General features: G+C 33.0%; 1 pseudogene; it reads right to left on the reverse strand.

The window, feature by feature from the left end:
• Window positions 1-2,390: 2,390 nt before the first annotated feature.
• Window positions 2,391-2,699, reverse strand: LOC145571010 (monothiol glutaredoxin-S1 pseudogene; annotated as a pseudogene).
• Between the last annotated feature and the right edge of the window lie 19,215 nt (window positions 2,700-21,914).

Raw genomic sequence — 21,914 nt, forward strand, 5'->3', positions numbered from 1 at the left:
GACTCACAACATTTTGAAGAGTTCTAATTTTCAACACTATACAATTACATTGGTTGTAGTATGGTCTCTTCATTATGCAAATATTGACTATGAATATTGACTATAATGCACTTTTTACACGGGTTGGAACTAAAAAAAAAAAAAACAAAAAGACAAAAGGGAAAAAAGAGCAAGAAAAGGAGGAAAAAAAAACAAAAATCCCTGAGTTGATTGCAAATCTAAAAATAAAAATTAGATTTTGAATACCTTGTTGATTCATGATTGTATTAACACTATCAGCTTTCCAGGATGCTAAGGGCCATATTAGTCTAGGGACAACTACCCTCTTAACAAGTAAATATTTTGCAGGAAGGGAATATGCTTCTTCAGATTGATTTATTTGATGGTACATTTATACGGACGGAAAGCAACAGTCCATCATGCAACAGATTCTAATCTTTTCTCATCCATGAAGCGAGGATGCAAGGTCAGTTCTTGCATCACATAGATTTTATTTTATGCTCTCTTATAAGATATCTATTAATGTTTGCAACTTGCTATAATTGATGATGTTGGATTATGTGTGCTTTAGCTAACTTTCCTGATGCCCAAAGGAGAAAGTTCCTGTAGATTAAATAAAAACCTGAGAAAATAATATTATCTCAATGTTAACATTATGACATATTGATATTTTCCTCTTAAATATTCTATGAGCAAGTGTGCAACTGCATGCCACAAAACCGTGACTTTCTGCAAATTATATTCTTAAGTCTGATGTGGCAACTTGATGTACTGTGTAGGAAATCATTCCGTTTTGCATCTTTGTTGGTGGTTTCTTTTCCTTTTTTCAATCTGAGGTTCGTCATTCATTTGATCCTCACTCTTTACCAAAGTTTATTAGATTTTGTCGAATGCTTTGGATTTTAGCTAGCTTGTCTTTTATGGTCATAACCTCACTTTGGCTTTTCATACTCATCTACAGATTATTTACATTCTGCCTACATTAATTTGGATCAGGAATTCAGGATACATGTCTAAGACTTAGGCAGGTGCTCTCGAAAATACACATGTTTTAGGTTGCAACTGGAATGTAATGCGTCATTAATTGTAATGTCATTGTCTTATACAAAGTATAATGTTTGTTTACACAGTGTAGCAATAGAATTTATAATTAAAGTTTTATTAATAAACAGGAATTTTAGAAAATCAATTACCAAAAAATAGAAGCTTTTTTGTTTTTTTTTTTTTTTTAACATATTCGAAAACTTTTCACTGCTCTGGAGTGACTAGCTCTTCAAACAGATTTATGACTAGAATTTTGATGCTCAGAAAAGTCAGAAGTAACAAGAGAAACAATGTTACATTTGAATTGTAGGAAAGTTTTCGTTTTTAATACCTTTCATCAAAATCACTGAAAGACAAACATGGAAATGCATTAAATAAAACAATATCCACCCCGCCCCCACCCCACCCCCCCCCCCCCCCCCCCCCCCCCCCCCAAAAAAAAAAAATAACCCTCTGAAAACCATTTTTGATTAACATGGAATACTGGTGTCTTAGTAATGTACAAAAAGCCTGGTGTTCGGCTGAATATTAGTCTAATTTTAAATTAAGGCAACTCCATCATACTTTCTACACCACTTCACCTGAAAATATCCTGTTCCAAAGATGAGGTTCCTATTTGATTGACTAAATACCTACTAAGTTATCTCTGTATGTAGAAGCAGTCGAGTCAGGATAGCATAACATTTGTATTTCTACTGTTAATATATTATTAGATAAAGAGGCAGAACCAAAAGGCTGTAATAGAAGAGTAACAATCCTAATAAAAAAGAAAAATATAACTTAAAATATTTCATACAAGCGCTTAGAGAATCCAGTCATTTGTGTTTATGAATAATCATCATTTACACTTAAAACATAACTTCAAATATTGATTTTTCTACCCTTGGTGCTCCAAGTTAGTTATTGCTTCATCCATGTTTAGTATATTTGCAAGACTATTCTCTAGTGTTATATTTATGTATATTTGTCTCCAAACTGGGATTGCTCCACTATATTATTTTGTACAACTCAAAAGTTTGACATATGATGCTGGATTTTTATGATCAACTGAGGCAATGCGAAATATTTAATTAATGTGGAAGGCTTAAAGAAGTTTTTGTGAAATAGATACTCATTACTTGAATATTTTGATTACACCACGGAACGTAGCCAGCTGCTTACACTAGAGGCTAATGTATATACCCTTCCATCTAATCATTAAAAAGATAGATAGAAGGGGATCAAAACGAAGAATATACATCCTTCTAGTTACAATATAAAATTAAAGCAACAACCAAATAAAAAAAAAAAAACTTAAAATTATGGATTTATAGTTTTCTTGCTAGATGTAAGTTCTTTTTTTTTTTCTAAACCCATAAAGCTCCTGCCTCCTTGAGCATTGGCACAAGTCTTCCTTGAACCTGCGAACTAATAATTTCTTTAGCTCCTCCAACTAGTTTTTGCCCTATAAAGACAGCAGGCACACTTGGCTTAACCCCTAGTCTTTGTAGAGCTTTATCTATTTCTTGTCCATTGGACATGTTATCCAGTTCATAGATTGTTGCATTTGCTCCATAGCTGCTTATGAGTTGCATCACTGAGTGGCTTATGCAACAAGAACTCTTTGTAAAGATTACCAAAGGCTTCTCTTCAACCAATCTGTTCACAACATCCATTGCTTGTAAATTACCAAGAATTTTGTTACCTTAGGTTTTGGGAGGTGAAAATGGCTCTTTTGTTGTGTTTTTTTTTTTATTTTTCTTTGTGTCTGAAATTTAAAAAGAAGCTGGTAGATGAAGACTGAATGTAGTATTGTGAGAAGGATTCACAGTTGGATGTCTTGCTTATGTTGTGAGTAAGTAAGAGCTATCATGCCATCTATTTATAGTCCAACTAGGTCACTGCATTATACCCTTTTTTTAAATTTATTTGATAAAGTGCTTAAAAGTTATGGAAGAAATGGTGCTCGATGAGATTCCTTTTATTCCAAAATCTCATATCTCATTTCTGCTGAGTACCTAGTTATTTCTGGAGTTCTGTAGAAAATGAGATATGCCGACGCTCCTAAGAGGGAATCTTCAGTTTGGAGCTGCTAATAGTAGAAACAAAGTGATGCTCAAAGGTGTCAAAATAGAATATAAGAGGGTTCAATTTTTTTTCTTTTTTTTTTTCAGTAAAGATATCTTTGGAAAAATTCAATATGTTGATTGACCGTACATGATGTAGAACCATGTCTGGATTCAAAGTATTATGAACTTTTTTACATCGCAAGACACCTAAGAGCTTCTACAAAAGATTCTCCATTAGCAAGAGCTGCTATTATTGGATTAGGCGTCAAGGACTAGTACTGAGTTTTAACTTTGGATTGTTTTCTTAGATATAAGTGGGCATGTTGAATTGCAAACATTGTTGTCATGGTTTGTTAAATAGCACTTTCTCCTGCTGAAATATAATCCATAGTATCATTTGGATACAGAATATCATTACTTTGTGTTCATTAGTTGACATAATTCGGGACTAATGTAGTTATAAATTTCAGTGTATCCACAGGATTTTATTTTCTTTGAACACTCAAGGGCAGCGGTCAATGTCTGTTGGAAGAGCAACTGTGGTTAATAAAAAATGTGAGCTGAAAGAACTTTAGTAGTCCTTCAGAAATCTAATGACTATACAGTCTGTTTTCAAATTGAAGTGTTTGTTTATTTTACTTCCATGACATACTGCATTTAAAATTTATTATTGAAGATTATTACATTTTGCATTAAAAAAAAACCTATTTTCATTATAAAACAGTCTCTTAATGCTGGAAAACATGTAATGCAAGGCAGAAACTTTTATTACACAAGGATTTTACGAGTCTATAGTGTGAACTGACTGTCAACATAGTTTATTCTGGATCATGTAGGACAGGGTGCGAAAGTGTATGAGGTGCACTGGGGGAAGTAATAAGGGATCAAGCTAAATGTTGATTATTCACAGTACATAAATGTGTTGAATAAGGTTCTCTTGCCTTTATATTTGTCGATTTCTGCTCTTCTTTGCAATAGATAACGTGGAGCTCTATATGCACATAAATTGCAGCTGTACAAGTGGAATTGTACTTGGGTACATAGCATAAAGGAGTGATTGTGATAACCTTGTTAACCTAGAACCCTCTGTTTATGTAATTGGGATTGTATACAATCACTTTTTAACACAATAGAAAAAATCTTCGCAGTCACTCATTATTGAGTGAAATTTTCACAGGAAGAAGGGGCAGCAACCTTTGGTTTATCTGAAATTCTGATCAGTCATAATTATCCTGATTTTCCATGATAATATTCCATTCACTACCAATTAATATTCTTCAATATCAATTTGCATTCATAATGGTGTCATTATATAAAAAGATCTATGTTACTATGCTAAGGGTTAAAGGATTGGATTGTTGATGGTTATGAGAAACTAAAAACAAATGTGAAAATGGAAAGAGTATTTAAACTTATCTAAATAGATTGGCTCATTACGTAGTATAGTGAAAAGTTTTCTGTTCATTGATTGTCTATTATGCCACGACAGCCAAGAGTATGAAGGATTCAAGCAGCTATTCTTTTGCTTTAGGACTTAGGTGGAAACGGGGTGGAAAATTCATAACCTTAGCATTGAGGTATGAATTCTAGCATCTTAATTGATTCCTGACAGCTTTTCATTTTAAAAAAAAAAGGTTCCATTCATATTCTTTTGATAAGCAGAATTTCAGAAACAATATAACCTCTGGTTTCAAAAGACAGCCCTACGAGAAGCCAATGGCCAATTCAGTTGGCAACCTTTCTACAAGGATCTAGGGCAATCTACCCTTATCAACGAACTGAGGCCTGAAGGGATAAATACATGCTTGTGTCAGAGGAATAAAATCAGCTGTACTTCAAGTACATCTGGAATATCAGCTTTGGGTCACTTCCCTCCCTTATTTGTCGTAAACTACAATGCAGGTAAGAGATTGCTGCTCTGCTATCTAAAATCAGTTACGTACCCTGAGATTCGACCTTTTCCTTTCTTTCACTTTATTTTCTGTATGAGAAAAATGTTATTTTTTATGTTATCTAGATAATTTTATACAGTGCATGAGGCAACTTGATATAGCTAGTCGTGTTTCCTTTACATGCCTCAAATTCCAATAGTCGTGTTTCCTTGACATGCCTCAAATTCCAATAGTCAATATTCCTGGTTTTTCACAACTTGATCTTCTGACCTTCCTTGGTGTCTGGTTTGGAGGATTATATAGTTCCACTTCCTTGGAATATTATTTTGATTTATAAATTTGGAAGGTATTGCTACCGAACTGTACTGATTACGTACCTCTATATAATTAAATATGCTTGAATGTACAAGATAAATTGATTCTCGAGTACATTACAAGTGAATCGTGGATTACACTGACATATTTTGCTTTAACTGACTTCCACAATTTAGATGGTGGACCAAGATGCACAGTGAGCACTATGCACCCAAAGAACACAAAAACTTACATAAAAGAACATGACATATGATAAATGATCACAAAATAGGATTTATATTTTTAGCTAAAATAGTAAATAAAACAGTATATGCAATGACACATTCTTTTACATACGCACATTTGCTCTTTGGGTGCAAATGAGGAATGTGTGCTCTTGCCACAGTATACTAATTCTCATAACCTCCCAAAACCTATTTTCTGGTGGACATAAGACTTATGTAACAGAGAGTAATATTTTCTCTGTATATAATTCATACAGTAGTGTTCTGTATTAGTTTTTTTCTCAATATAATGAGCACAATGATTGAACCTTGGAAACTTACAGTAATTTACTCTCAAGTCTTTCCTTATTTACTTTCATCACTGCATTGTCTCAAGTCTCAAGTCCCAAGCATATTGTTTATGTTATACTACCTTCGTTTCACAATGCATGCAGTTTTTTGACTTTTTACACTATTTAGTTATTGACTTTGACCACATTTTTCACTAAAATTTTAATATTAAATACCAACATGTAAAATTTGTCAGATTGATTTCAATGTATTTTTTCAAAATACAATTTTTCTATAATTTTTTAGCATGGATATATACAAAAATTATTCGTCAAAGTTGTGGTTTGACAAAGTAGAAAAGTCAAAACGTGCATCTATTGTGAAATTGAGGTAGTATATGTTTAAATTATGTTCTCTTTACCTTATTTTTGTTGAACTTAATTATTTTAGAGATTATTTTTATTGAAATTTAATTATTTTGATAACTTTTTATTTTTACTTTACTGATTAAAACATATTTTCACTGATTATCTATTATATTTATCCTTACAAGTTACTAATATTTACTAATTAATGTATTTAAACTTAACTAAACTTAACTTTTTTTTTTTTTTTGAAATGAATTTTTTTTTTTCGTGTGAAAAAGATATGAAATTATATTTATTGATTTTTAAATTAGTTTTAGCGAATATTATTTAAAGAAGGTGCTGAGAATACGCCTTAATGCAGATTGTGAAAGTTTTGATGCTAAAATCTTTGATCTTAAATTTCCCAATATCTCCGTAAACTAACCTTCTCATATCCGTAGCTTTGATATTGATATTTGATTTATAGTTAGAGTGAAGTGTTGCTTTAATTTTTATTTTTTTGCTTTTATTTCTATATAGGCTATTCGAGCTCTTGTACTTTACGTTTATACAGCTATGTCCTTGTGTAGACTTTTGCTCCAAACTGTGATCAGGGAATTACTTCTCTACTGGTCTGTAATTTTGTATGACAACTGAAATTTGATCATATTTGATGATGAATTTATAATTAACTAAAAACACACTAGATAACACATAAGTCTGGGGGTTATACAAGTGTTTATTGGAATCGATACTTCAATTACTCGAAGTTAATTTACACAACAAAATGTAGGCTGCTGCTTACACTAGTAGTTATGTATGAAAAGTAAATCACCCTTCCCTCCTATTCAGAAAAATGTAGATGGAAGGGAATCAAAATGAAGAATCTAGATCCTAAGTTAAAAATCTGAAAGTTATGTAATTATAGTTTTCTTGCTACATATAAACTAGTTTATTCTAAACCCATAAAGCTCCTGCCTCCTTCAGCATTGGCACAAGTCTTCCTTGAATTTGCAGGCTTATAATCTCATTAGCTCCACCAACTAACTTCTGGCCTATGAAAATAGCTGGAACACTTGGCCTTAGCCCTAGTCTTTGCAGGGCTTTATCAACTTCTTGCCCATTGGACATGTTATCTATCTCATAGATTGTTGCGTTTGCTCCATAACCGCTTATGAGCTGCATTACTGAGTGGCTTATGCAGCAAGAACTCTTTGTGAAGATTACCAAAGGCTTCTGTTCCACTAATTTGTTCACAGCATCCATTGCTTGTTAGGTAGAGTACTTGTAATTTTAGCTTTTGGGAAGTGTGAAGGACTTTTTCTCTTTCTTTGTGAAGCTTCTTGATTAAAAAAAAGAAGCAGTAGATTGAATGTGATGTTGTGATCAAGTTTTAGGACTAGAATTCTTGCTTCTGCTGTGATTAAAAATGAGCTACCAGACCATCTATTTATAGGCTAATTTGGTTATAGTGGATGTTACTTTTTCTCTGATTACATACTCAAAAGTTGTGGATGAAATCGTACTCAGTAGTAGTCTTTTTATTCTTAAATATCTCCTTTCTCAATGTTGACAATGACCATGATCTTCTATCTCTTTGAGAAGGAATCTTCTTTTTGTTACCGAACTAACAGTGCTTACTTTTTTCTATTGAAGAACTTGATCTGATGATGGTAGAAAATACTTGATGCTAAAGGGATACATATAATATAATGAGGGTTTTAATATCCTTTCATAAATCACTATGGTAATTAACTGTACATAGTGCAAATTTTTTATGGACATTTACTATCTGCACTACACCTACGAGCTTTGAATCAGGGATTTTCAACTCAATGAATTGACTGTTTGCCTTTTTCTCTTTATTATTAGAGGACCTATTGAATTGCAATTATAGGCCTTGCTGATTTGTTAATATGCATTCTCTGCTATAGAAGTTCATTACATAAAATAAATAAATAAATGTATCAGCCTTCTAGTGAGTCGAACAGTTTTAATGAAATGGGATGGAAAACCGTTTTTAACTTGCAAAATGGAAGTGTAGAGGGAATGGCTCAAAAATTTATCCGTGTCTTTTGCATGAAGTTTCTTACCAGCATGCTTCCTGGCTGCAGATCAGTGACCTCTTGTGATAGTCTGCACAAATTTCAATCACTTGCCAAAAGTGCAGTTAGCATGAAATAAAGTTGCATACTTTCCTGATTGCATCTCTTTTGGATTCGTAGGGTGGTTAGTGAAGGAGAAATGATAATTTAAAACAAAAACAACTTAAACTCTTAGTCTCTTATAATTTAGTGTCAAATTGAGTGTTTAAACTAGTTGTAAATGTTATTCTATTTTCATGTTAAAAAATTAAAATTTAAAACAGTCTTAAGTGCAACAGTCAATAGGTCTTGTCAAGGAAGTGTGAACTTGATTCTTTTGAGAATGCAAGATGAAAGCACCGCATAAGCTCAAACAAATCTTCTTAACATGAATGACATTCTTTATGTTTGGTAATGCTAAACATTTAATAATGCTAAACAACATTCTTTCTTTTGTTTTGTTTTGTTTTTTTTTTTAATGTTAAAGAAAATGTTATGTTTTTGTCATATGCAGGGTAGAAACAGTTTTATTAAAATAAGGATAAATTGAGGATGTAGTGTGAAAGGAATGTCACCATGGGTTATTCTGGATCATGCTGGACAGTTCACAAAAGAGTATGAGGCACGGTGCAGAAAGAAAAAAAGTTATGCAAGGTTAGGTTCTCTTGGCATCCTCTTATCGTTTGTACAATAAATAATGCAGTGCTGCTTTTGGCAGAAATGGTATCAGCAGGACAAGTTGAATTGTACTTGGGTACTTACTATTAACGAGTGATTGAGATAGCTTCGTATATCTTGACATCTCTTTTCATGTGAGTGTAATTGGGATTACGAACTATCAATTGCTCACACTTCGGAATTTATCTATTCTGTCATAGGATTATGGGACTGCAATCTTTAATTTATCTGAAGATCTGATAATATCTTCACTTTTTCTGCTTTTCCATTATCATATTTATGCCATCCAATGGTGTCATCATAGTAAAAAACCAATGTAAATTTTTTTAGTTTTTTTTTTTTTTTTTTTTTTTTTTTTTTTTTTTTGAAATATGTCTCGAGGGTTAAAGGGTTTGCATGACTGTTTAGATGTTAAATTCAAAAGGTCAAATTCAAATTGATTGGCTCATGACATAGTATATTTATGTTCTCTTTTGTGAGCCACATACATGTGAAATTCATGCAACTATTCTTTTGGTGGTTGAGATGTGGAAAATTCATAGCCTTAGCATTAAGGTGAGCATACTGGTTTCTTATTTAATTTCCGTCAGCTTTATCTTAATAGAAAGGTTCCATTCTGGTTTTACAATACCATTGTTCTATTGTTAAGCAGAATTCTGGAAGAAGATGACCTCTGATTTTAAAAGGTAGCCCTATGAGAAGCCAACGGACAACCTTTCTTGAAAGATCTAGGGAAATCTTCCCTGATCAAGGAACTGGGGGGGAAAGGACATGCCTATGTCAGAGGAATAATCAGCGGTACCTCAAGTACAGCTGAAATATCTAATTCGAGTCTGATGTCTAAAATCAGTTACGTACACTGAGCATCTACCTTTTCTTTTCAGTTTTTCAGAAGAAAAATAAGTGTAGTGCTGTTTATGTTATCCTTATCAGATTTATGTATTGACTTAGGTCACTTGACATAGCTACTCGTGTTTTGTTGACACGCCTTAATAGTTAATGTTCCTAGCTTTTCATCATTTAGTTATATGATAATACTTGTGCCTAGTTTGCAGGATTAAGAAGTCCATATTATAGAATTTTTTTTTAAGTTTTTAATTTTTTTTTTTTTGTTTTTTTTTTTTTTTTTGAAACCTAAGTTTTAAAAATATGATCGAGGTGTTTCTACTGGACTTGCAGATTACATACCGCCCTCTAAGTAAACTTGCTTGATTGTACAATTTCTAATAAATATTATTGAGTATAATACAAGTGAAACATGGATTGCATTGAACTATCTGACATTCTGCTCCATAACATATAAAAAAACTCATATGAATCCATATATAAAGGGTCACAGTATCTTGCTCTTCCTAGGTTCCCCATTTTATTTTCGGGTGGAAATTACCATGCACATATTCATTAATGACTTGGTAGTATTGTTTATCACAATTATAAAAATGGGTTATCCTAGATTCTAAGACAATTGAAGCTTATGATTTGTTGCTCTCCTTTCGTGTTTGATTCTTCAAGGGCAAGGTATCAAGTACTATCAAGTCATAAGCATCAAATTTATTGATTGTATTTTTACTTAATTCTCTTGATCAATGTGGTTTGTGAAATATCAAAGGTATTAGAAAACTTATCATAGTTCATTTGGTTCCAGATTTATCCTTTTAGAGGCCATCTTACTTCACTGGCTTTGATACAGAATGACATGTTTTGGCTTATGTATAGTAAAAGTTGGTGCTTTAGAACCTACGTAATTTTATTAGAAATATTTCTAATGTTGCAGGCTTGTTTCCTTATCTTTATCTCTTGTACTGCGGGTGCTTCAAGTTTTAATGTCTGTTTGCATATAAATGTTTTCTAGACCATGTTTTGGTCCCATCTTCTAGTAATTTTTGGCTCCCAACTGTGGTCTACTTTTCACTACTCTACAACTGTTAATATATCATGGCACTCAGCTACCTGAATGTGAATAATGCTGAAGTTTATAATAAAGTAAGAGAACACTAATAATAAATCAATATTGAAGGCTTTATAGTAATTTAGTGGAATACATACTTCATTAGTTGAGCTTCAAAAACATTATACAATATATATGCTACATGTAAACACCTTTTCATCCAATAATGAAAAACATGGATGAAGGAATTAAAAAGAAGCTAGTTCCTTCTTAGTTACAAGTTTGATAATATTGTAGTATCTAAAAGACAAATTAAGAATATTGTGAAATATTGTAAGCAATGTTATTCTAAACCCATAAAGCTCCTGCCTCCTTGAGCATTGGCACAAGTCTTCCTTGAACCTGCAGGCTAATAATCTCATTAGCTCCACCAACTAACTTTTGGCCTATGAAAACAGCAGGAACACTTGGCCGAAGCCCTAGTCTTTGAAGCGCTTTATCTACTTCTTGTCCATTGAACATGTTATCCAGTTCATAGACTTCTGCATTTGCTCCATAACTACTAATGAGCTGTATCACTGAGTGGCTTATGCAACAAGAGCTTTTGGTAAAGATTACCAAAGGCTTCTGTCCCACCAATCGGTTTACAACATCCATTGCTTGTAAATTAGCTAGAATTTTTGCAGTTCTAGATTTTGAGAGGATGGAAAGGCTGTATTCAGAATACAAAACACAAAAAAGACTGAGGCAGGTGAGGAATGAATGTGGTATTGTGTTCAGGTTCAAAGAATGGATTTCTTGCTTATGCTGTGAGTAAATTAGAACTATCATGCCATCTATTTGTAGTCCAACATGGTCAGTGCATGATACCTCTTTTTCTGATAATATTCTCATAAGTCATGGAAGAAATGAGACTATGGGAATCCTTTTATTCTAGAATTCTCTGTTCTCAGTGTTGACAATGACCATGGTTCTACTAAACACCTATTTTTTTAGAGTTCTACAGAAGCAAATAGATACATTGACATTTTAAAGTAGGAATCTTTATTTTGTTACCAGACTATCAGTGTATATTTTTTCTACTGAAGAACTTGAAGGAGATGCTGATGATAGAAACATCTTGATGTTCCTTAGAATAAATGGGGTTCTGTGTCTAAATCTTTGGTATGATTTCCTGACCAGAAATCTGGTTGGCTGCAGAATGGCCTGATGGGATATAATGTACCATTTTTCACCTATCTGCCGAAAGTATAGAAACATATCATGAATAATATTGGGATACTTGTCGAATTGAACTATGTTGGGTTCATATGATGCTTGGTAAAGGATAAATGATAAATTCTAATGGGAATCAAGTAATTCCTGAATGTATTTAAAGTAGGAACTAATAAATTTAATCTGTCTTTTATGAGTTAATTTTTAATCTTCTGTTCGTGTATTTTCAGGATAACAAACTTAATTATAACAGTATTTCGTGGCAGTAAATTTTCTTGGCAAGGAAATGTTAACAATGCACAATGAAAGCACTGTGTAAGTTCTTCATCCAAATATTTTGTTTCGTCTCTTATGTATTAAAAGTGAAGTGTTTACATTTTGTTATACAAGCTAATTAAATGTCACATAAGAGTTGCTGTCATATAGGTCAGGTAAATGACATTGTTTTTTTTTTTTTGGTTAAATGTTGAAAACATGTCAAGATATCATCATATGCAAATTAAGAACATTTTTAGTACACGGATTAATTGAGTATGCAGTGGAAATGGAATCTCAACTTGGGTCATTCTGGAGAGTGCACAAAAGTGCACAAGGTGAGGAGGCGAATGAAAAAGGAGATGTAAGGATGATTCTTCCTAGCACAAATATGCTTCAGATTAGGTTCTCTTGATATAACATTATTTTTCTTCTTCCTCTTATATTTAATAACGGAGTATATGATATGGCGCTGTTTATGCGCAGAAATTGCAGTATAGGTGGTACAAGTTAAAAGTGTACTTTGATATGTAGCATAATTGAGTGATTGAATTAGTCTTATAAAATTAAAATCTCCTGATATTACTGTGATTATAAATGACTGAATTGAAGTCGTCAACGGATGAATGGGCTGCAACCATTTATTCATTTGAAGTCCTGATTTCATCTTGATTAATCATTACCATGATAATAACTTTAGACCTTGCAATCAACATGCTTCAGTATCTATCAGCATCTATAATGATAAGCCTGTATACTAGGTGTTAAGGGTAGCATGACTATTTTTGTTATTATGAGAAATTCAAATCAAAACTTATCTCAAATGATTAACTCATTTCAAATTATAGTGAAACGTTTGCTCTTGCTTATTTGTCTATTTTGTCACGACAGCCATGTACATATGTATTTTATTAAGCTATTCGTTTGCTTTTCGTTACCTTAGCATTGAGGTATGAATATTAGCATCTTTATTGATTCTTGTAAACTTTATGTTAATAGAAAGGTTCCATTTTGGATTTCTAGCACTATGTCTTTCGATAAGCAGAACTCCAGAAACAAGATAGCCACTGATTTCAAAGGCATCCCTACGAGAAGCCAATGGCCAACTCTATTGGCAACCTTCCTATAAGGATCTAAGGCAATCTACAGGATTGAGGAGATAAGGACATGCCTGTGTCAGAGGAATAAACTCAACTGTAATTAAAGTACAGCCGGAATATCATCTTTGAGGCACCCTTTGTGGTAAATTACGTGAGCAAGAAGATCCTGGCTCTGACATCTAAAATCAGTTACGTACCTTGAGATTCCACCTTTATTCTTCTTTTCTTTCTTTGTTTTCACATCGAGAAAATTTTGATGATTTCTATATTATCTAGATCAGTTTCGTACAGTGAATGAGGCAACTTGACAAAACTACTATTGTCCCCTTGACATCCCTCAATTGTCAATATTCCTGGTTTGTCATCACTTACCGTATTTGGTGCCTTTTTTAGAGGATAGACCGATTCTTTAGTACAGTAAAAGTGAAGCATGAACTACATTTAGATATTTAAAAATATGCCCTGAAAAAATTACTGTTAATCTTTGGTAATGAGAAAAGTGCTTTAATTTTTTACTATTCAATTCTTCTCTTCATAAAACATTGGATCTTTTTGATTGATAGGATGCTGAAAACACTGATATACTTGCATGCTCTGTAGAAATTAGCTAATTTTTGTGAGTGATTACTACTTACTAGTACTAATGCACAATTGCGCACTGAATTTTAGCAAACAAAGAACGGAAAAATGTAGGTGCAGCACCATTCCTCAAAATATTTTCTTTGATGTCCTCATGCTACTACTAGAAGAATATTTATATTACATTGGCTACAACTTTTTTTTTCTATCGAAAATCGTCCTAATCCTCCTTGACCTGATACCGTGGACTATGCAAGCTGCTGGAGTTTAAGTTGGTTTCGATTTCGTCGAAAAAGACTTTAGGAATACTGCTTACACAACCAGGGCAGTAGTTAACTGATAATACAAAGTATGTATTTCAGATACGCTTCATTTATTTTTATCTAGTTTTAAATTCATCTGCTTATGATAAAAATATAGCAAGTGTTGTTTTACTTTCCTTGCTCTCTATATGTGACCTTAAAAGCACTCCGTATTGTAAAATTTGGTGCTCATCACAACATTTTAAAATTTGCTGTAGAAGTATAATCCATCATCCATCATCGAGAAATTTGAAATCAATGAAAGTTATGAAGGGCTGTTTCTACAAAAGTATCCAAAATTCTTACCAAAGATCCCCCCATTTCATTTTGTTCTACTGGATTTTATATGGAAAATGTCCCATTCTATCTCAATTTTTCAAATTGCATTGCGACCATTTTTCATCATTCTTTCAAAGGCTCTTGTATCATAAAATCTGTTCCTCACCAGTAACCGAACACAATTACTGAAAAATTAGAAGGAATTGAAGATCTCTCTCTCTCTCTCTCTCATTATTCAGCATAAGCTTGCCAAATTTTTTTTTTCCAATGTCATACATACATCAATTATGAGATTCAGAAGGAACAGACTAGAGTCGGAATAATTTTACTCAGAATGTACAATTTCTCACTTTCCTTGTCTATTATTTCAACTAATTTAACATTTGCATTTCGCTTTGGTTAATCCTTTTCCGTCCTTCCCATCTTGCAGCTTATCAATTTTTTTTTTCCCCTATTTGTGATAATTAAGCTCAGTTTGGACTACTATTCAAAAAACAAAAAACAAAAAACAAAAAAAAAAAAAAAAACTCAGTTTTGACAAGTTAATGTTGAATTGATGATTGACAATCCCGTCAAAGGATAATGCTGAGTCTCATAGATTAACTTTTGTGGAATTTATTCGTATATTAACTAAATATAATTACAGGATACATAAGGGCCATTTATACATTGACATATGATGCATTGTCTTTTCAAAAACCTTGAATTCTGCAAACATTGCAGAATCAACACGGATGGAGCCTCCTATTCCTGTATACTACTGTCCTCTTCTTTTTTGGTTAAGGAAAAAAGAAAGCTTTATACATCAACATCGAAAGGGAGGTAAAAGAACTAGCGAGTTTTGTTCCAAACCCAAATAGCCCCGGCCTCCATGAGCATTGGAACCAACCTGCCTTGGACTTGCAGGCTGATGATTTCCTTAGCTCCCCCAATGAACCTTTGGTTTATGAAAACAGCTGGCACGCTAGGCTTAAGCCCGAGTTTTTGCAGTGCTTTATCAATTTCATTTCTATTTGGTAATTCATCAAGCTCATAAACTGTTGCATTTGCTCCATAGCTGCTTATTAGCTGCTTCACTGAGTGGCTCATGCAACAGGTACTCTTGCTGAATATTACCACTGGCTTTCCATCTACTAAACGCTTCACTGTTTCCATTTTTTAGCAAGTTAGGATAATATTTTCTTTACTGTAGGTTTTTGCTGCGGTTTGCTATCTTTATGGATGTAAAGTGAAGAAGATTATGAAAAGAGAAGTTCGTATAAAACTGTTAAGACTTGTTAAAAGACTTGCTATGTTTGCAATGACAAATTTGAGCTGCAGCAACAGCCTATTTATACAGGATTACAGGTTAGTCGGATTTGTATTCCAGATTGCTTTATCCTGCTACCTTTTTTAAGAATGTACCATGTCAAAAAACTTGATTTAAAGTGAATCTAATTCTATGAAAGATTTTCCATTCTATAAAAGATTTCCCTTATGTGTATGTGAAAGTAATTTGTGGAGGTCAACCTGACTTAGTAATATTATTTTGTATGTCACTATGTGGACTATGGGAGATGTATGAGCTTTGCAAGTTTGGTCATATCAAGGAGAAAAAATATACGATTTGTTAATGGCAAAATTTTTCTTCATGGAAAAAGTAGAGCTCATGACTAGAAACTTTGATGAATCTGTGAATTCATCAGTAAACACGTTACATGTCTGGATGAACTTCCTATGACACAATTTGTTTACTTGTACATTGCATCAGTGCCTTTTAAACTGGGAGCAACTGTCAAGTATACAAAAGAAGTTGATGGTCACTTAATCTTTCACTATAGAAATATTTGGGTCGACTTCTGTACTTCTTTTTCACCTAATAGCCTACAGACAGTGTAGGATGACTGGTGAGTGGTGACTGAAACACAGATTTGTGTTTGTCTCTGAGCCATACAAGAATAGATGGTACTTTTATTTGTAGTAATGGTACATCTGTTACCATGTACTTCTGTTTAATGCCTTTCCTTTGGCTCCCAGAAATCACTAGCTAGGATATCTTCAAAGAAAAATTTCCACAACTCAAATTCACCTTATTTTCACTTATCTTAGGAAAAACAAGTTTAAAGTCGAGATAAATAAGTTCTGCATGTTCAATATACAATTAAAATAAGCTCTGATAAAGTAATAAGTTTTGGTAAGTTATAGTTTCAGATAAGATAAGTTCATATAAGGTGATGTGGATTAAACTACGGAAAGGGATACTAGCAATTAGGGTCAAACCTAATTCCAAATATTTTGATCTTTTTGAGTAAAACAAGAAGAAAAACAACGTTTCGAAATTAACTCACACGAATCAATCTCACAATTAATTTTCTTAAACTCAAAAACACTTGAATTCTCATTAATGAAAACAAATATTTATAGGCATACAATCCCATGCCCGATTGGATAAACAAACCTAAAAGATAAAATTAAATTCTAACAAACTCTAATAATAATAAACCAATTACTAACAAGATAAAATAAATAAGGAAAAATAAATCCTAAACAAAATAAATCTAGACCAAGATCTTGATCCGCATCATAAGGTGAATAGAACCTACCCTAATTCCATCAAAACAAGACTTTGGGAGGGTAGTGGTGGTGAGGTTGTCAAACGGGTAAAGGTGATTGTTGACAATTTTTGTAAAAAATCAGGATCTTTTAACAAAAAATAAAAATTATGAGGTGGTTTGTGACAAAATTTTGTTTTATAAGGTGATTTGTGACTTATTTTCCTACATAGTATGCATGTATGTGTTTTATAAGGTGATTTGTGACTTATTTTCCTACATAGTATGCATGTATCACTATTGACATATTTGAAATCAACATTAAGGTTTTGGATTGGGGATAAAGCATAGAAGTTTAAATTTTAGGTATGTAGTATATTAAAAAAATATCTTTAATTGGGGTTTTGATTAACAAAAGTTTGAATTGAAGTATTTAAAATGAGTTTTAATGAGGTAAAAATGGGCGTAAATAGGGTTAAATAGTTTTTACATTGTTGGATGCGGACCCCAATGTTGGAATCCGTTAAAAGGTAGTGATATTAAAACAAATCAAAGTAAGTTTTTTTTTTTATTTTTTATTTTTTATTTTATTTTATTTTATTTTTTAAGGGGAATCAAAGTAAGATAGTCCTTTACAAAGTTTAAAGTAAGGTAATTATTTGCAAAAGTTAAAACTATAAAGTTAGTTTAACAAAATTTTCTACAGGATGAAATGAGATTTAATGAGAAATTTAAGGGTTCTACAACTTCTACCTAATATAGCTCGGATGTTAATAAGAAGTTTTACGGTTCAAGCTCAAAAATTAGCTGATGAATTCTGCTGGCAAGTTAAGCAGTTACCCTGAGATTTTGGTTGTTAAAGTTGGAAGTTGGACCTAGACTATACAAACTACAAAGTCAGTAATATTCCATATTTCACCCAATCTAGAAAAAAATCTACAAAAGTGGCCAAGGTTTTGCTACTTGTGCAAAGAATTTTAGCATATATATCTAGTAGCACAGAATAGCGCGCTTTTTGTACAATGTTTAGCATACATCTTTAGTTCTTTACCTTCATTCGGAAAAAAGGTAATGCTCATTTATGCGAATGTCAATGCTATCTTTATCTTCCTGAAAATACCGAAACATATGTCATACTTCAGGATGGGAGCTCTAGTAAATCTTTTAATAAATAAAATCAGCTAAAGAAGATGAACATATTTAGTAGTCTGTTAGAAGTGAACTTTAGAATCAGATTCTAGTTTTTGCCCTTTAATGAGTATTATATTATGTGTACTGATAAGGCCTTTTATGTTTTGTCAGAAATCAGCAGCAGGATGTACTGAGACTGAACACTAGCGCAATGCTAAGGTACTTATAACTTTTCATTATCTACCAGATTTGGTTTTGGTACAATGCACCCTTCTAATGTGATTAAGGTAAACTTGATCTGAAATGAAATCCGACATAGGCACTTGAAGTGAAATGGAAAACCCAGGTAACATAAGGTGCATTCATCTAAAAAATGAAGCTGAATACGTTTGAGGTTGACCAGTGATCACATCTAAAAGTATAACAGGTGAATAAAGCAAAAGAGGAATCAAGGCCATGCTGCAAGCACATGAAGGAATTTGAGGCAGAATAAATACAATGCAAGTAGCTCTATGTTTATTGAAGGGCCACTTAATTCGAAGGGTAACTCGACTGCTGATCAGAGATGGTGAAACATATGAACCCTTTTTTCTTACTGCTTTTGTCGAAAATGGGAATTGACAGGAAGATGACATAACATACCAAGGAATAAATGCTGACTTGATAATATAGTTGTACATTGTCAGTACGGAATGGAATGTCAACTATGCCAAATTCAAGATGAGTCTAGACTCTGAAGGCTTTCAAGCTGGCCTGTTGGAATCATTCAGCCTGTAGCTTTTTCCACACACTGCGAAAATTCGATATCTTGACTCTTCTGTTACTACATAGTCTACGTTCCTGCAATGTCTTATTAAGACTATATGAGACGGGATTACTATAACTTATTACGAAGTAGGATGATAGACATACACCACAAACGAAATCAACAAAATGGTGACTTGACTCTTGAGATAGTTGTACATTGTACAAAATGGAATGCCAACTACTTTAGCAATTGGGGTTGGAAAATTGAGCAAGCTTGGTTCCTAAAATCATGCAGGATGTTGCTCTTGCTGTAGCTTCACAAAAACTCTATCGAATTCGGAATCTTGGCCATGATTCTATTTCATTCCCGATGATATACAAGTCTCGGAGAGTCGGAGATTTGTAACTCTCTTGTAGGGAAAACCCATTGTAACGCAGGAATAGGTTATTAATCATATTATGAGTAGAGGTGTCAATTCGGATAACCAGATGGAGTTTGGCTCGGGTCTATTCGGGTCGGAGCTGTTCGAGTCGGATATATTTGGTTCAAAATTACCCTTTTAACCCGCTTTGGGTCGGATCGGATCACTTTTGGGTCGAGTTAAATTTGGGTCAAGATATGTCGAGTCCAGATCGGGTTTGGGTTGGGTCAACTTGTTCGAATACAATGGGATCGGGTTTAAAATGGGTTTGACCGGGTTAATCTCGGGTGGATGACTTTGGATCGGGTTGGTTTCGATTCGATTGATTTCGGTTCTGTTAAGTTTGGTTTGATAACTATAGTTGATTAAGGGTCTATTCTCTCCACCTTATTTTCAGTTCAGTTCAGCTCAACTCCAATTAGTTCAGTTCAGTTCAGTTTTTAATTTCCTTCTCTCATAAAATATTTTGTTTAGTTAAATCTAGTTCAGTTCAGTTAAGCTCCAATCAGTTTAGTTCAGCTGAGTTCAGTAAATCATAACAGGCCCTAAGTATTCGGTTAATTCTAATTTAGGTACTTTTCGTGTTTGACTGAATTTTGATTTGGTTGACCATATTTAATATTCAAATAATTAAATAAGTACATTTTTTAAATTAGAGTCATTTTTGAGTTTTGTGAATCTTTTTATTGAGTCGATATCAAGTTTCGTGTCATTAATATATGTTTAAGTGTAAAATAAGGTAAATAATAAATTAGGTTTAAAATTATGGTTAGTTTGAAATCGTGTCAAGTCAAAATCAGGTCTGGTTAAAATCGGGTCAAATTAATATCAGTTCGGATAAAAAACAGATCAGATGATCAGGTGTTTATGGGGTCAATTTCGGTTCGGATTGAATTCAAGTTGGGTCAAATCGGTTCGGTTTGAGTTCAATTTGGGTCAAATCGGTTTTGGGTTGAGTTCAAGTTGGGTCAAATCGGTGCCAAGTTAATTTCTAATCGGGTCAAATTCGAATTCGGGTTGAGTTCAGTTCGGTTACAGATTGGGTTTGGGTATTGAGGTTCTCGGATCAAATCAAATCGGTTATAGTTCGAAATGGATGATTTTTTTCGATTTGGTTCGGTTTTAATGAGTATACAAAGTTCATGTCATAATTGACTGTGTATGCCATTCTAATTTAACAAAAAGTTTGACTACATGTGATCCATTTTCACGTCTTATACTTTTCTATACTACTAGAAAGTAGAAACACTTAAGCACAAGAATGGTGGCGGATGTAGGATTTTTATCATAAGGTATTAATATTTTAACGACTTCGAGATATTAAGCATATTTAAAAGTATATGATAAAAGGAGTTTGACAGATCAACGGAGCATTGAAAGACCCAGTAGACTTATATAATATATCATCAAGTCATTTTTGAGGTTTAGGACAATATATGACTTTTATAACTTCTCCGCCATTGATTAACTTTAATTTGAAATCAACATTTATATATTAGAAGAGATTTTCTGTAATAATGTTAAAACAAAATTAAATTTCTCTTGTACACCGGTTTTAAGACAAACTAGTGTGTGGCTCGGGCGATGCCCCGAGTTGCTAGTTTATAATTAACGTTTGATTATTTTTGTTTAATGTATTGATAATTATCTTCAAAATGTAATATTTTGAATAAAGTTTTGTATTAGGAGAATCATATTCAATATTTGTAACAAAATTTAATATAAGTTGTTATATTATCCTATGATATGTAACAAATAGTACAATTAAGGACTAATCATCTTATCCAAGTTAACTATAATTGTGTTGGATAAATTAACACAATATATGGTTAGCTAAGGTGGTAAGACTTGTATTGTAGTACTTATTGGTCTCAAGTTCAAGTCATGTTGTAAGCATTTTTTAAATGTCAAATGTAATTTTGATCTTGTTGTACTGTGGAGGTGACTCTGTTTTAGGAACGCTTTTTAATATATAAGTATAGATATAGATTCTCAAAGTACTCTCCAAGTAGGATCGTTCTTAATTGCCTTTTTTTATTCGTATATGTTTGAGTGTCAAAATAACCTTCATTTTGGGCCTTAAATTTTCAAAGGATTCTCAGGCCTAATAAGCCAAATATGTATACTGGGCTCCTAATTCAATCAAGCCTCTCTAAGGACCCATGCGCTAAAAGCCTGCTACGCGTTCATAGCCCGCATTATTTACTACCCCATGAGTATAGTAGTCCAATTTCCACCTTATTAAGGTATTCATTATTAGCCTTAAGCACTAAATTGCATAGTATTTAATACTCTCTCTTTCTATTAAAATATTGACTTAGTCATCAGAGGGGCATTCCTCAGCAAACCCTCGAGGCCAGTTAATACACTCTGTTATACGTGAAGAAAATCCTCGGCCTAGAGACTTTTGGATCGAGCTTGCCTTCAGTTCATCATTTGACTAAGGACATTAGTCCACATTAAGCTTTAGCCGAAACAAAGTATAGTTTTAAAAAGGTAGTATATATACTTTGGTTCAACTTAAAATCATAATATAGTTTTAAATTCAGTAGTGGCTTAAGAA

The sequence above is a fragment of the Chenopodium album genome, chromosome 12, assembly GCF_948465745.1.
Source record: "Chenopodium album chromosome 12, dcCheAlbu1.1, whole genome shotgun sequence".
Lineage (NCBI taxonomy): Eukaryota > Viridiplantae > Streptophyta > Magnoliopsida > Caryophyllales > Amaranthaceae > Chenopodium > Chenopodium album.